Raw genomic sequence first — 14261 nt, forward strand, 5'->3', positions numbered from 1 at the left:
GCATTTTAGAATAGTGTGTGACCAGAGGTGGTGATACCTAAAAGTTGCTGTTGTACTATGAGAATATAAATAATACTGATTTTTTTTTTTACTGGATTCAAAAATGTTCTATTTCAAAAAATAACAAAAGTAGGTGGCCCCATCCATCTCAGCTTCTGCCAACCACCTTTCTTAAAGAAACTGAAATTACTTGGCCTAAGGTCAAATTTAATGATGAAGACTGTATCTCCAAATCCACAAGGACTTGGAAAAGGAATGATCTCTTTATAACTTACTGTTACTAGAGTGGTCCCTGCACCCCTTATCTACAGTTTTGCTTTCCACAGAGTTAGTTACCCGCAGTCGACCGTGGTCTAAAAATATTAAATGGAAAATTCCAAAAATAAATAATTTATACATTTAAAATTGCCTGCCATTCTGAGCACCTCAACTTTATCTCATCACTTAGGCACTATATCATCTCACGTCATCACAAGAAGGGTGAGTACAGTACAAGAAGATATTTTGAGAGAGAGACTATATACACATAGCTTTTATAATGGTATATTTTTATAGTTGTTCTATTATTAATATCTTACTGTCCCTAAATTAACTATCACAGGTATGGATGTATAGGAAAAAGAAAAACAAAACCACACAGTATATACAGGATTCAGTACTACCCATGATTCTGGCATCCACTGTGAGTACTGGAACGTGTCTGTCCACTGTTTCACTATTGTGTTTCAATTGCCTGGTTGTGCCTGAAAAGAACTACCGAGCAAGATATAACTGCTTATGTGTATACCTCAAGGTATACCTTATGTGTATACCTTCTATGTGGGGATACCCAGGCTGTATCCCCACATAGAAGCAGGTGTGGTTACAGAACCTCTGATAACTCAAATTTTCCTAGCTTTTATCATCACCTCCTTCCTCAGATTCTATAGCCAATTCTCTCAGTGAGAATCCCTGTGAACACCACTGTGGGCACTCCCACAATGGCATGGGAACCCTCAAGGCGATAAAGCCAAAATGGCAGTCTCTGGTAAAGTGAGGAAGAATGCTGCTTTTCCTGGTCTATGGGCCATAGGAAGAGCCTGTCATGGTGCTGCAAGTTTCTCACTGTCTCAGATTTTTCCATAAAACAGCTCTGTAGATTTTTATTTATAGCCTCCCTGCTGTTTCCCCAAACTCCCAAATTTTATGTTCTCATATGTCAATTAAATGTAATGTTAAAATTTAGGTGTTTTGTAGTATATATAAAACTGTTTCTTAAGCCAATGCCAGATAACTTTGTCACGGGGGAGATCAGTTACAGATAAGTAAATGTGTATAAATTTAAACTGTACAGAATGAATATTACAAAGCTGTATTTATAGGTGGGGCCTTCAGCAGCCTCCACCTCTGAGTTCTATATCACATTGAAATAACTGACAGAGTACACAGAAGATTCCCCTCAAAGGGGGAAAAGGTACAGTCCACACAGTTCAAAGTCTTACCAAATGACCTTGGAATCAGTTGTTGAGCTATGGGGGAAAAGCGGGATTGGAGATAGCCAAGGAAGTTAACTTTTGCTATTTTAATGTTTATAACCAGTTATCCATAATCATATTGGGAAATTTAAAAGAAGAAAATAAGATTTAGGAAAAGGGAACTAGAATGAATATTAGAAGTCCTCCTTATATGATACTTTGCTATTAATCATTGCTGATAAACTTACGGGCAGCAATAAGGACTTGGATTCCAACATTTCTAAAGTGGTCCATATCTATAATCTTTCAAGAAAAAAGTATATTAATTTCACATATTAGCTTAAAAATTATTGCTAGGTTATCAGTGTTGTTAGTGTTTCATAGGAGGATATTTATCAGCTGGAAAGGCCAAGTTCTGAACCTCCTCCTATACCTACATGGCTGCACTATCCAATGACAGCCACTAGCCACATGTGACTACAGAGTGTTTAGCATGTGACTAGTCCAAACTGTAAAATTCACATTAGAATTTGAAGACTTCAAATGAATAAAGAATGTAAAATATCTTGGTAATTTTTATAATGATTACAAATTAAAATGATAATATTTGCGATATATTGGTTAAAATAGAATATTATTAATGTTAATTTAACGTGTTTCTCTTTATATTTTTCATGTGGCTGGTAGAAATTTTCAACTTCTTGAGGTGGTTTGCATTGGAGGACCACGCTAAGTTTCTCTTGGACAGCTCTGGGATGAACCAATCAGAAGAGAGAGTGGGGAATAAAGGTCTTACAGCAAGCAGATTCAGAATACTTACTCCAAGGAGTTACTACAGAAAGAATAGTCCTTGTCCAGGACATCCCATTCCTCAAAGCGATAGAGAAACCTTGATGCAGAGAACCTATATACCCCTAGTTTTCCTTTTAGTAGACAAGTCTTTTAAAATCATCAATAGACATTTATTAAAGTATATCCATAGCTTTGATGTGACAACAGATAAGTTATACAAAGAGGGGGTATGCAAAAAAAATTATCAATTGATGGCAGCTGGTATTGGGTGTGGTATAGGAGAAAATTGATAGGCACAAGTGTCACCCCTTTTTAGCTACAATTTAAAACCACTTGACAAATGGTCTTTCAGTGATTGGCAAACTATGGCATGTAAACCAAATCCAGTTACCACCTGAATTTTTAAATAGTTTTATTGGAACGCAGCTATAGCCATTTGTTTACATATTGCCTATGGCTGCTATTGCACTAAACTATATATAAAAAAAAGTCTATGATCAACACCAAAATAAGAATCATCTTTTTAAATTAGATGTCTTTCCTCTGCTTAAAACTCTCCAATGGCTTCCCATCTCACTTAGAATAAAAGAAAGTAAAAGCCAGAGTCCTCCCCACCCCCTGACCTCATAGCAATCATCTCCTTGCTCTTCTTGCTGTTCTTACAATGAACCAAACAAACTCTTGCATCAAGCCTTTGTCCTTACCACTCCCCCTACATAAAAGGCTCTTCCCCTAAGGATCTACCAAGTTCCCTCCCTCACCTCCTTCAGGTTTTGTGCATATGTCAGTGACCTCTGGATATAAATGAGTCACCCCCTTCTCTTCCTGCTTTATATTTCTGTACAGCATTATCATTAACTGACCCAATGATTATTTCACATCAGTGTCTACTCTTTTTCCTCCAACTAGAAAGAAGCTCCAAGAGGTCAGGTATTTTTTTGTTTTCTTACTGTTGAATCCTTAGCATCTAGAATGATAACTGGCCAATACATACATAAAAGACTGACCAAGGAATTCATTATCATTGTAACTGCATATGACGTAGTGAAATGTAGGCAAGATGCGATTCCTATCCTAAGTGGTAAGAAAAATAATCAAATAATTAAAAATATATACATGGACATAAAGTAATAAGACAAATGGAAATAACTATATGCCCTTCCTTCCTTCCTTCCATCTGTCCGTCCATCTTTCCTTCATCCATCCTTATGCATCTGTCCCTCAACCTAACCATACACCTACCCAGTAGCAGAAACACTTATAATATTAAGAGAAGCATGATGTGCTAAGTACCTAGATCCAGCTATGATTAATGTTGAAATGCTTTTCAAAAATTTGTTGTACAAAGAGTAGTAAAACAATTTTCCACACTGGGATACTGGAAGAAGGAGGATGTTTCAGAATTTATGATGGCCTAGAACAATGTTCTTCAAAATCTGTTCAGCAGATATTTTTCTAAAAGGAATTTTATAGAAGTCCGATATATAATTTAAAAGAGCTGATTAAAGTTTTCTGTTTTTGAGAAGCCCAAAGAAATGTTACCTTCTCCTTCTTTTATCTCCCTCCTCCATGGCATCAGAGGCGTCTTTGCACTTAAGACTATTTGAAAGTGACCAACTTCTAAAAATAGGATCTCAGTGTTCTTATTGTTTTTATAATTTCTAAAAAAAATTACAAAAAGTTGAAAAAAATTCAGAAAGCAAGAATTGGGAATCTGGCTTTGTATAAAAGACTTTGCCCCATCACAGACATCACAGTGATGTAATAGACTCCTATACTAATAAAGAGACATCCATTCTCAGCTCAGCTGCACTCCTAGCCTCGCCTTGGCCATTTGTCATTTGTCTTTTTTTTTTTTTTTAATTAAATGGCAGCCAAGATAAATGAAAATGTAGACACCAGCAGCAGTAACCTGATAAAGATCCAGATACTAGTGCCGCTGACAGAGCAGATAGAGAGCCGGGAATGAAAATGAGCTCTTCATTCAGTTCTGACCATAAGGAATGCTCCCAGAACAATCCTTATACAATTTTCCTTCCTATTTTTCACTTCCCATTGCTAATATTTAGACATATGCTTCTGAGAGAAAAGAGAAGTCCACTTTTCTCTTGAACACTTTAGTTGGCTTATCGTAATTTGAGCCTACTTGAAAAGAAGAGTGATAAATCCTTCTTATTATCAATTGGGAAAAAAGCAGTCGTGCAATTCATCAATATCATCCTACAAATACTGTGACATAAAGTGGCATGTACTACAGAAACATGTTTATACAAAATTTTGAGGCCCTATATTATATTGATAGTTTTAATCAAAGAAATCCAAAGATATTGATACAGATTTTCACGCATTTATAGTATACCCGAATGAATAATTCTATTTTTTTAATTTAAAAAGTCCAATTGAATTCAATTTGTTTCCATGATTCTTATGCCATATGCCTTCTGCCAGAGGGTGCTCTAGAAACCAAGAGCATTATATTCGACTATACTTTCACCTCGGGCTTTGATTACCTAATTGCTTAAGGCATTTCTATTGGAACAAAAGAAAGAGCTATTTTTCTCTCTTAAATGTGAAACAAGGTATGCTAGAAATGTACGTATTACAGCATAATATCAAACTCCTAGCACTCAACGACAGAGTAGTTATCCTACTATTCTAGCTATAACCTAGTGTCTCATCCTAAAACTCCTATTCAAATAGTTTTACTCTAAATATCAATAAATACATATATTTTCAGACATATTTTCATTGATGGGAAACTGACTAACATAATGACTAATTCTAAATAGTGCAATATTTCTTCTTGAGTCTTCTTGAGCCAAAATATACTGACAGCCAAATTTTAAAACTAAAAAACAATTTTAGGGATGGAAACTTAGATATAGTAAGTAGGGCCGATTATTGTTTTCTTTGAATGAAATTGTCAGTCTTTGTATATTTTTGTAGAGAGCTCTCAAAACAGAAGTAACACCATGACGAGCTGATTCAATTAAGTCTCACTCTGACGCCAGGTTCAGAATCTGAGTCCTTAAATGTGGTCCTCCCACTCCAGATCAAGATAGCCTTTGAACAAGTCGTAGAAATCAGTGTTCAGGAAAAAGTTCAAGAGTACAAACAAGGGCCCTCTACTCCCCAGTTCAGGTCCTAATTCAACAAAAGCCACATTCACATTCCCTACCATCTAAGAATAGGTGGCCTTAATGTTAATAAAAGTAACACCACCTTGTCTCTGACCAATAGTAAATGAAATATACAACCAGCCACTTCAGAAATAATCCCACATCATCTTAATACTGAGTAGAAGATGTGTAGAAAATATTCAGGTGTAGGTTGGACTGAATATATTCTTCTATCAGTATTGTTGAGAGTAAGACTGAAGAGGTGAAAGAGGGAGAGAAAATAGATGAGGGAGCTGAGATAGAGGAAGGGGAGGCGGGGGAGGGAGAGGAAGAGGAAAAGAAAATATCTTTAGCATATAAATATACTATGATTTACTCATAAACATCAATGAATAACAAAGGTAGCAGAATAGTAATTAAATAATTCAAGCTAAATAATAAAACATCACTTGTCACACATACTAAGTTACTCAGGTTTTTTTTTTTTTAATTACAACACCCACTGCTAGTTAGATTTTGGTAAATTTCATCCCGTGATAGATGATAGGTGGTTCTATAAGTGGAATATGAATATATGTATCAAAAGCAATAGCCTTAATACAACAATTTGACTTTCTGTATCTCTCAATAGATTAAAAAAAAATCTGTAATATAGAAAAAATTATGGGTACACAGAGCTTCACCTTAGTCTAAAAAAACTCAAAAAAAACCCCTCTGTTTTAAAACTCCGTACTACATAATCTGGCACTATGGAGTTTTATTTCTGTATTCTTAAAATTCTTCTGCTTTTGTCTTTTCTTTTAATTGGACCATAAACTCCTTGAGGGCAATAACTTTATGTTTTTTCTCTCACTCTGAATATTGCCGCTGTTCAGTATGTATTATTAGTAAGGTAAAAGTCAAACTTGATAGCCAATGAGCAACTCATATTGCTTCCCTAAGTCGTCATTATGGAACTGGATGGTAATTCTAGCTAGATGTCTTTTTGAATATCCACAGGGAATTTTGATTTTATAATGAAGATCTCCATGATAGATGAATTCCTGGTGGAATACTAGTGCTTTATACCACTGTTTTAATGTATTTCAAAATACATTCCCCCGAAATGAAAGAACAAGATATTAAAAGTTAAAAAAAAAAGTATTGCTAAAAAACACTAAGGAAAGTGTTCAAAGACAGAGCCAAAATCTCCCACGACATAAGAACAGAAACAGAAAGATGAAAAATGTGAAGGAAAGATAAGAAATGTGGAAGATCAAGTCAGAGGACCCAACATCTGACTGACAGGAGTTCCATTAAGAAAGAACAGAGAAAACCTAAGAAAAATATATCAAAATAATAAAAGAAAATGTCCCAGGGCCAATGGGAGATGTAGTTTCCAGAGTATTCCAAGCACCATTCAGAATTAATAAGACCCAAACATCATGACGAAATTTGAGAACACCAAGATTAAAAGAGATCCCAAAAGTTTAATGAAAGAAAACAACAATGAACCTAGAAAGAAAATTCAATTTTTAAAAAGCTTGTATTTCTTCTCCCATCAAGAAAAAACAAAGATCAAATACTTCAGGGTTAACAAATTGTATAAGAAGGTTATAAACCAAGTTTGAAGCAAACTGAATGTTGTATGGTTTCAATGAGTTGATAAAATTAGGTAAGAAGTCTGCATTTGACCCCTTTCATAGAGAGGCACAGGGGTCACGGAATTGGAAAAGAATATAATCAGAGCATCTTAATTGGCCCTGTAATGAACATTATTTGCATAAATATAGCATGAGCACTGGTTACTGGTTTTCAATTTTTAGTATCGACCTGAATACATAACATGAGAGACTTCGTAATAATTACAGAATAGAATTGCTAACAACTTTAGCAATGTAAAAATAAATGTACAGTTTATACAGGTTGAAAAGTAGGATACAGAGAGTTAAAGAAAAGGATAAGCTGCCAGTATGTTCATCTCATGAAGTAGATCTTTATGTATGATAAAGTTATCTGAAGAAATCAGAAGAGTTCTGTTTTTAAGTGATACACACATTTAAAAATTTGTATTGAGGAAAAATAAAGGACACAGAGACATTTCTGTCAATTAGGATTGGTGCCAGCATTGTGTTTGGTTTTCTTTCTGTTTGACGTTGATTCAAAGTCCCTATATTAGTAATTGACAATTAAAAATCAAGCAAAAAGAAAAAAAAATCACATGGAATATGTTAGTCTAGTTTATGGAAGGCATTACCAGAAACACATGAAATACCTTTTGGGGACACACTGTGCAGGAGACAAGACACTGTGGCATTTAATTTGCAGGCCTGATAATTTTCATCCGAATAGTAGATCCCACAGTGATTTCTGAAAACCATGAAGGCCCATTTTGGCATGAATGCATCTTTACAGTGCCTCTGTACTCAGCATGTACTTTCTCATTTTGAATTAAGAGGAAACTGATGCAACGGCTATGCCAGAGGAACCTCCGCAAAATGCTGGCTTGGTGGAAAGGGAACAGTGTTCAAACAGTACTGTCTGGTCAACTGAAAGAGTTGTTTTCAAGCTCTTTTGTTCTACGATTTTAAAACTGTCTTCTACCTCCACCTACCTATAATTTGTAGGACTTTTCTTCCAAAGATTGAGGCCACTTTATAACTATTATCTCGATTATCCTTGTATGAAGAAATCACTTTGCAATTCCATGAAAAGTGGAAAAGTGAGCACCACTGATCTCATTTTTTATTTATTTTATTTTTTATTATGGTGACATTGGTTAACAAAATCCAGTAAGTTTCAGGTGTACAATTTAGCAGTAAGGCGTGTATATATACACACACACACACACACACACACATATATATATGTGTGTATATATATATGTATGTATATGTGTGTATATATATGTATATGTGTGGTGTATATATATATGTATATGTATATGTATATATACTGCATTGTGTGTTCAACTCCCATAGTTAGATTTTTTCTGTCACCACATATTTGACCCCTTTTAGCCCAACTACTTTCCCCCTCCTTTTTGAAAGGACAAACAGGTATAGAAGTTAAATAGTGACACCATCACAATAAAGTAGCATTAAAATTCTTATCTTCTGACTTCCTAGACAGCTTCCTTTTGAGCCACAACAATGTTATCTCAAGGCATTTTAATGATATTGGTGTAGGAGTTTACAAATTCAGATAGGAATAGTTACACACAACCCAGAGTACATGGTCGAAATGGATTTCCAGCATCATACCATAAAACTGTTTCTCAAAAAGTTTTTTCATAAACTTCCTGAGTATATCATGAACTCATATGAATGTAGGAGGAAAGTAAATTTACACAGGATAAGAAAGAATAATTTTAGTACTGAAAGTACATAACGAGTAATTGAAAATAATTCTAAATTGAAGTTTTAGGATTTCCTGAGTAATTTGCCCTTTTAAAGACTGTGGAGGTTACAAAAATTTCAAGAGAAAACAACCAAACCCGAGTGAATAATTTTTTTTTCTTTAGGGGGAAAATTTATTGTAAACAGAATTGTGAGGGAGAGAACAAAAGAAGGTTGAGAAAAGTGCTATTAGGAAGGCTCCCTCACTAATTAAGCATGAAGTCACCTTCAGTGTGGTCCCCATAGCTGGCCCTGTCTATCCAAAAGTCATAGCTGGCCCTGTCTATCCAAAAGAGTGCCCTGGAGGAGTATGTCCTCCCTGCAAATGAGCCAACTTGCCCACGTAGAAAGTACAGCCTGGGAACTCTCCCCAAGAGAATAGAGTTTTGCTTACATTCCTACCAGCGAGCAGACGGGAAGCATTCTCAGCCTGACAAAGAGGCAAGCAGAAGCCAAGGCTAAAAGTAGATTGCATTTCTGAGGTTCTAACATTGAAAGAACGGAAACCATATGGGGATTACTTTATTATTCAACTGAAGCCTTCAGGTGGCTTTAAATTAAAAAGAATACTGTCAACCACATCTCTGGGCCCTTTTTTTTCTTTTTCCATCCCCTCCTTCTCTTTTCAAATGTTACAAGCTCTGTGATTTAGTAATGGAAATACCCTAAATATAAATTAAGCATTATGTCCACCCAAGAAGTTCTTCTTGGCACTCAACCAGGAGTTTGGCATTAAAATCTCTCATATGAGTCTTGGGAGAGTAAGTTAACATTTAACGCATGCATGTGTGTATGTGTGTATACACTTTGATTTTTTCCTTCTTTAGAATCATTCTCCATTATGTAAAGATATTTGCTGAAAATATACATGCAGTGTTAGAAAGGATGTAATCGCCTTGAAAAAACATAGCAACTATAACTGAAATGTAGGTTACGCCTCTTAGAAAGACACCCAGTTTTTTATGTAACAGCAACTACAAGATTTCCTACTGCTGCCACCATCACAGCTGTGAATATCCCCTCCACAGCACAAGCATTTAGGCCTTAATTCCTGCAACTCTAAAGAGATAATAATGCTGACTGCATTAGCCAGGACAGGCTGATAATGCTACAGCAACACAATCACCCCCAAAACCCCAGTGACTCATAATCACTGAAGCTTACTTCTTGCTCACTCTATGTATCCGACCTGGGTCAGGAGATCTTTCCACCAGGGCCCCTAAAAGACCAAATTCTGCAGGCTTCATCTCATCGTGTATTTCTACTAAGGTAGGTGGGAGGGATGAAGCAAATCTCACAGTGACTCAATCAATCTGGGAAGCAACATATGTGACCTCGGCTCACATTTTGTGGACCAAAGCCAGTCACATGGTCATGCCTAATCACAAAGGGGGAAAGGAAGTGTGACTTTCCTGTGTCCCCAAGGAGGGCAGCTGATACATTAGGGAGCATCCTTGATGACCACAGGAGTCTTGCAAAGGCTTTAAAGAACAAAAAAACAAACTTCTAGCGCCCATAAAGACTATTATTTGATTCCTGAGGTTCATAAATCTCACCTTACTCTTACTTATAGTCCCAGCCCCCAGGATAGGGAACTCAATGTTGGTTTGACGAAAGAATAGAGAGAGACTGGACAATATATCTATGATAGTTCCTACTTCTTTACACCCCAGGGTTAATTTGGCAAGTTAAGTAAAAAATTTCTTTCTGTTGTAAATAACAAAGATAATAGAATAAATGAATGAATGATGCCATCTCTGTACTTCGAGTGCTTCCCAAGTTCTCTATAGGTCAGAAAATGGTGGGCAGAGCTTCGAGTAAACTTGTTAAGACAGGAACTCACAAAGATATAAGGAAAGAATCTCCTTGCTAGTCCTTTAAAGAAGACCAAAAAAAGATTTCATCACTTACCTACCCTTAATGCAGAGGCAAATTTCCTCACCATTAAGTACTCAGGGTCAGAATATTACATTTTAATATGAATAACTCTCTCTTCACTGCGTACATACAAAACAGCAAAAGAACTTCTGCATAAATCTGCTTTCCCAAGAAACAGTCCAAAAATGTTTTATCTAAGAGAGAAGCTGAAGGTCAAATGAGAAAGAATACATATAAGTGGAACCTTATTTTCTCTAGTTCAGAAACATTTCCCTAGCATTCCTTCTCTCATACATTAACCCTACTCTATACTCTGAAATTTTAAATAGAAAGAGTAAAGGAAACTTATTGGAAGGAGGCTCAGGAGGCTTTTAGTAACATTAGAATACTGCTTACTGTTTACTAGATACATGGAGAGACTTAAATAAAAAATTCAGGCCAAACTGTATCTGTACAAGAAACCAGCTGTTCCGACTTATTCCTACCAACACAGTTACACAGGACTCCAGGCTCTATTATCTAGGCTCTGTGAACTACTCTAGCAACAATTGCAGGGGCTTTGAAGCATTTCAGGTTGCAGAATAAGGTCCTCATTTTACACAGAAGTGCTGAGACAGTTTATTCTAAGAACTCTAAATTCTACCTAAAAGCCATCAAAGCTGAACAAGGGAAAAAAATGTAGGCTCAGCTCCCAAAGTACTTTTCTTTTCCCTGTCAGCCCAAGACTAGGCAGCACCCCTCTCCCCCTACTGCCACATCTCTGTGCTCATCCTTGATGACTGACACCATCCCTTGAAATAGGACCAGATGCTAATGATCCCAATTTAGCATAGTCTATCAGTGGTAATGCTTGAATGAATTCATCTACATCCATTCTAAAGTGCCTGTGAGTACAGTCATCTCACTTGAAAGTTCTGTGAGAACTCATTTTTTATTTTTTGATCATCATCAATAAATGACAGAACTGTATAACTATGAAGAAGCAGCTCTAAAGACTATTGGCTTTTAAGTACTGAAGAGGACTAGTGGAAAAGCAACAACTATGGTAACAGTTATTTGACATTTTATAATGAGTGTTTTATAATTACTACGTTCTGTGCTAAGAGCTTTATAACCTCATGTGAACCTTAAAACAACCGTATGAGCTATGCCTACTGACTTCCTGCCAAAGAGGACAGTATGAAAAAGGTGGAAAAAGAGTGACTTTACAGTGAAGAAACGTGGCAAACGTGACCTCTATCAGGTCATCGAGGTCAACATCAACAGTGATAAGCCATGCAGACAGTATATATCCCAGATTATGATATATTGAGAACGGTGAGTCACTTTTGAGATCTTCCTCTCAAACAACCATGACCTAGTCTAATTATGAGAAAAACATCTGACAAATCACAAATGAGGGACATTCTACAAAATACTGACCAGTATTCCTCAAGGTCATCATCAGAAACAAGTCTGAGAAACTGTCACAGATCAGAGGAGTCGAAGAAGACATTACAACTAAATGTAATATGGATTCCAGGATGAGACCCTGGAACAGAGAACGGACATTAGGGGGAAACTGGTGAAGTCCAAATAAACTCGAGTTTAGTTACTAATCAAGTACCAGTGTTGGCTCCTTAGTTTTGACAAACATACCATAGTGAGGCAATGTGGTCAACAATGAGGGAAACCAGGTGAAGGGCATATGAATATACCCTTTCCATCTTTGTAACTTTTCTGTTAATCTGAAACTATTCTAAAATAATGTTTATTCAAAAAAAAAAACCTCTCTAGGTGTGATGCTTTTACTTTCTTTCTAGAGATGAAAAATTATAGGCTAAACGGTCTCCCAAAATTACAAGCTAAAAAAGTGCAACAGAACTTGGTCAGATATATCTATTTCACATTTAAGCAACCAGTGAAATAGGGCTGTAAGATAAGTCCTTGCATAACATTTATGAAAATAATTTTGTCAGATACATGCTGAGAAACTTAAACTAAAGGAATTTATTTCACTTACATTTCTCATAATAATGCTCTTCTATTATAGTGCACACTTTTACATAAAGGGGTCATACCATTACTTTCTAAATATTTCATCTTTAGTTTCATCACAAATTTCAATTACTTGGGCGATGCCATACGATATCATCACATTTACATAAAACTAGCTTAAGATTTTGCCAAAATGTTGATGCTTCAACATTTCATAAGAGAAAAAAGCATTACCCAGTGAAGACATTTCACTTCATAATGCCCTATCTTTCAACCAAGCTCACTTGTTACCACCCACATGTTCTCTTCAGATGCTGGATATTTTGGTGCTGGTGAGCTCAGCCTGTTGCTTGAACAGGATGAGGGGGTTACAGGCTAGGGTACCCTTTGAAAGGAAATGACACCAACAAAAGGGAAGACTAGCATGCATTTTGGGTTTCTTCAGATCCTGAGAGATAGAACATCAACTGTGGCTGCTCCGAAAACCTAAAGAAAACTAAATGCCTTCTGACATATAAATTCTAACAGTGTTATCTTCTAAACTAGTGTTTCCCACAATGTGAAGCCAGCCTCTCTGAGAAAACTCCTATATCCTTCCAGAAAAGCTCAAGCAGTCCAAGATACATTCTTTTTTTCCTTAAGATTTGCCAAAATCAGACAGTAGGATTCAACAAATATTTCTAAATACTGTACTTAATATATTGTTCCCTGTGAGAATATAAAGTGGAAGTGATCCAGCAAGAAAACAGGCTGCCTTCTGTGTGTGATAAGATTAGCTTTGCCTAAAGACACGTTTATCTTAATCTTATTCAATTTACAAGTATTTTTTTAAGGGCTAGTGATTCCTTGAATTATTGATTTATTTTAACACTCTGGGCTTGTCTCAGGAATAGCTAAATGCCACTCCCCCCCGCCCAGCTCCCCTTAAACTTCAAACTATCCCAAGGCAATTAGGTAATGGCACCATATCTGGTTTAATAAGAGAAAAGGATGATGAGAAAAAAAAAAAAAGAGGAAGTGAATATGACACATTTTCCCACAACATCACGGCAAAATTGCAATAGAGTAACAGATGGAGCTAACTCTCCTGATTCACTGGACATGGAAATAGAACCAAATCTAAAGTTTAACTTCTTCCTTTCACCAATGGGAAAGAAATGAACCAAGTTCCAGAAGCCATAATCATTCCCCAGACACACACACACACACACACACACATACAACTTGGTAAATTGGTACTCATCCAAAACAAACCCTTCTCAAGAATCCTTGCTATTTTTATAGCCTAACTCATGAAAAAAATCTTTTCATTTTGGAGCCCTGGGAGGTTTAGGCTGGAATTTTTAATTTCTAATCTCATACCAGTATGAGAGGCCAAAGCAGTGAGAGGCCACATGGAAGTGACACTTCTGGGATCATTGTGGTGAGATAGAGACTGGACATCAGAAGACTGGCCTTTGGGTAGATTCTTGGGGGCTCAGAAAAGCATTTAATCCTCTAGATGAGTATCTCTGAGTCTGCCTGCATCCTGATCTTCCTCCAGTCAGACATCCCTAATCTAAACCTCCTATTTATATCCTCCACAGTCTCAACATTCCAGATGGATGGACGGATGCTGAATTCATCACACTAATCTCCCACCCTTCAAATCCTGTCCTGACTCC

The 14261-nt window shown here is 36.4% G+C and overlaps 1 long non-coding RNA gene across 8 annotated transcripts in view; it reads right to left on the bottom strand.

Annotated features, from left to right (window-relative positions):
- Nucleotides 1–14261, bottom strand: part of LOC102887488 — a 366742-nt gene that overhangs the window by 53535 nt on the left and 298946 nt on the right. Inside the window, exon 6 of one of the 8 annotated variants that reach the window (XR_003045539.1) lies at nt 12043–12151. The exons of the other annotated variants lie outside the window; for them this stretch is intronic. This is a non-coding gene — a long non-coding RNA (uncharacterized LOC102887488). The remainder of the gene's footprint in view (nt 1–12042; nt 12152–14261) is intronic. 8 annotated transcript variants of the gene reach the window in all.

The sequence above is a fragment of the Pteropus alecto genome, unplaced genomic scaffold, assembly GCF_000325575.1.
Source record: "Pteropus alecto unplaced genomic scaffold, ASM32557v1 scaffold121, whole genome shotgun sequence".
Lineage (NCBI taxonomy): Eukaryota > Metazoa > Chordata > Mammalia > Chiroptera > Pteropodidae > Pteropus > Pteropus alecto.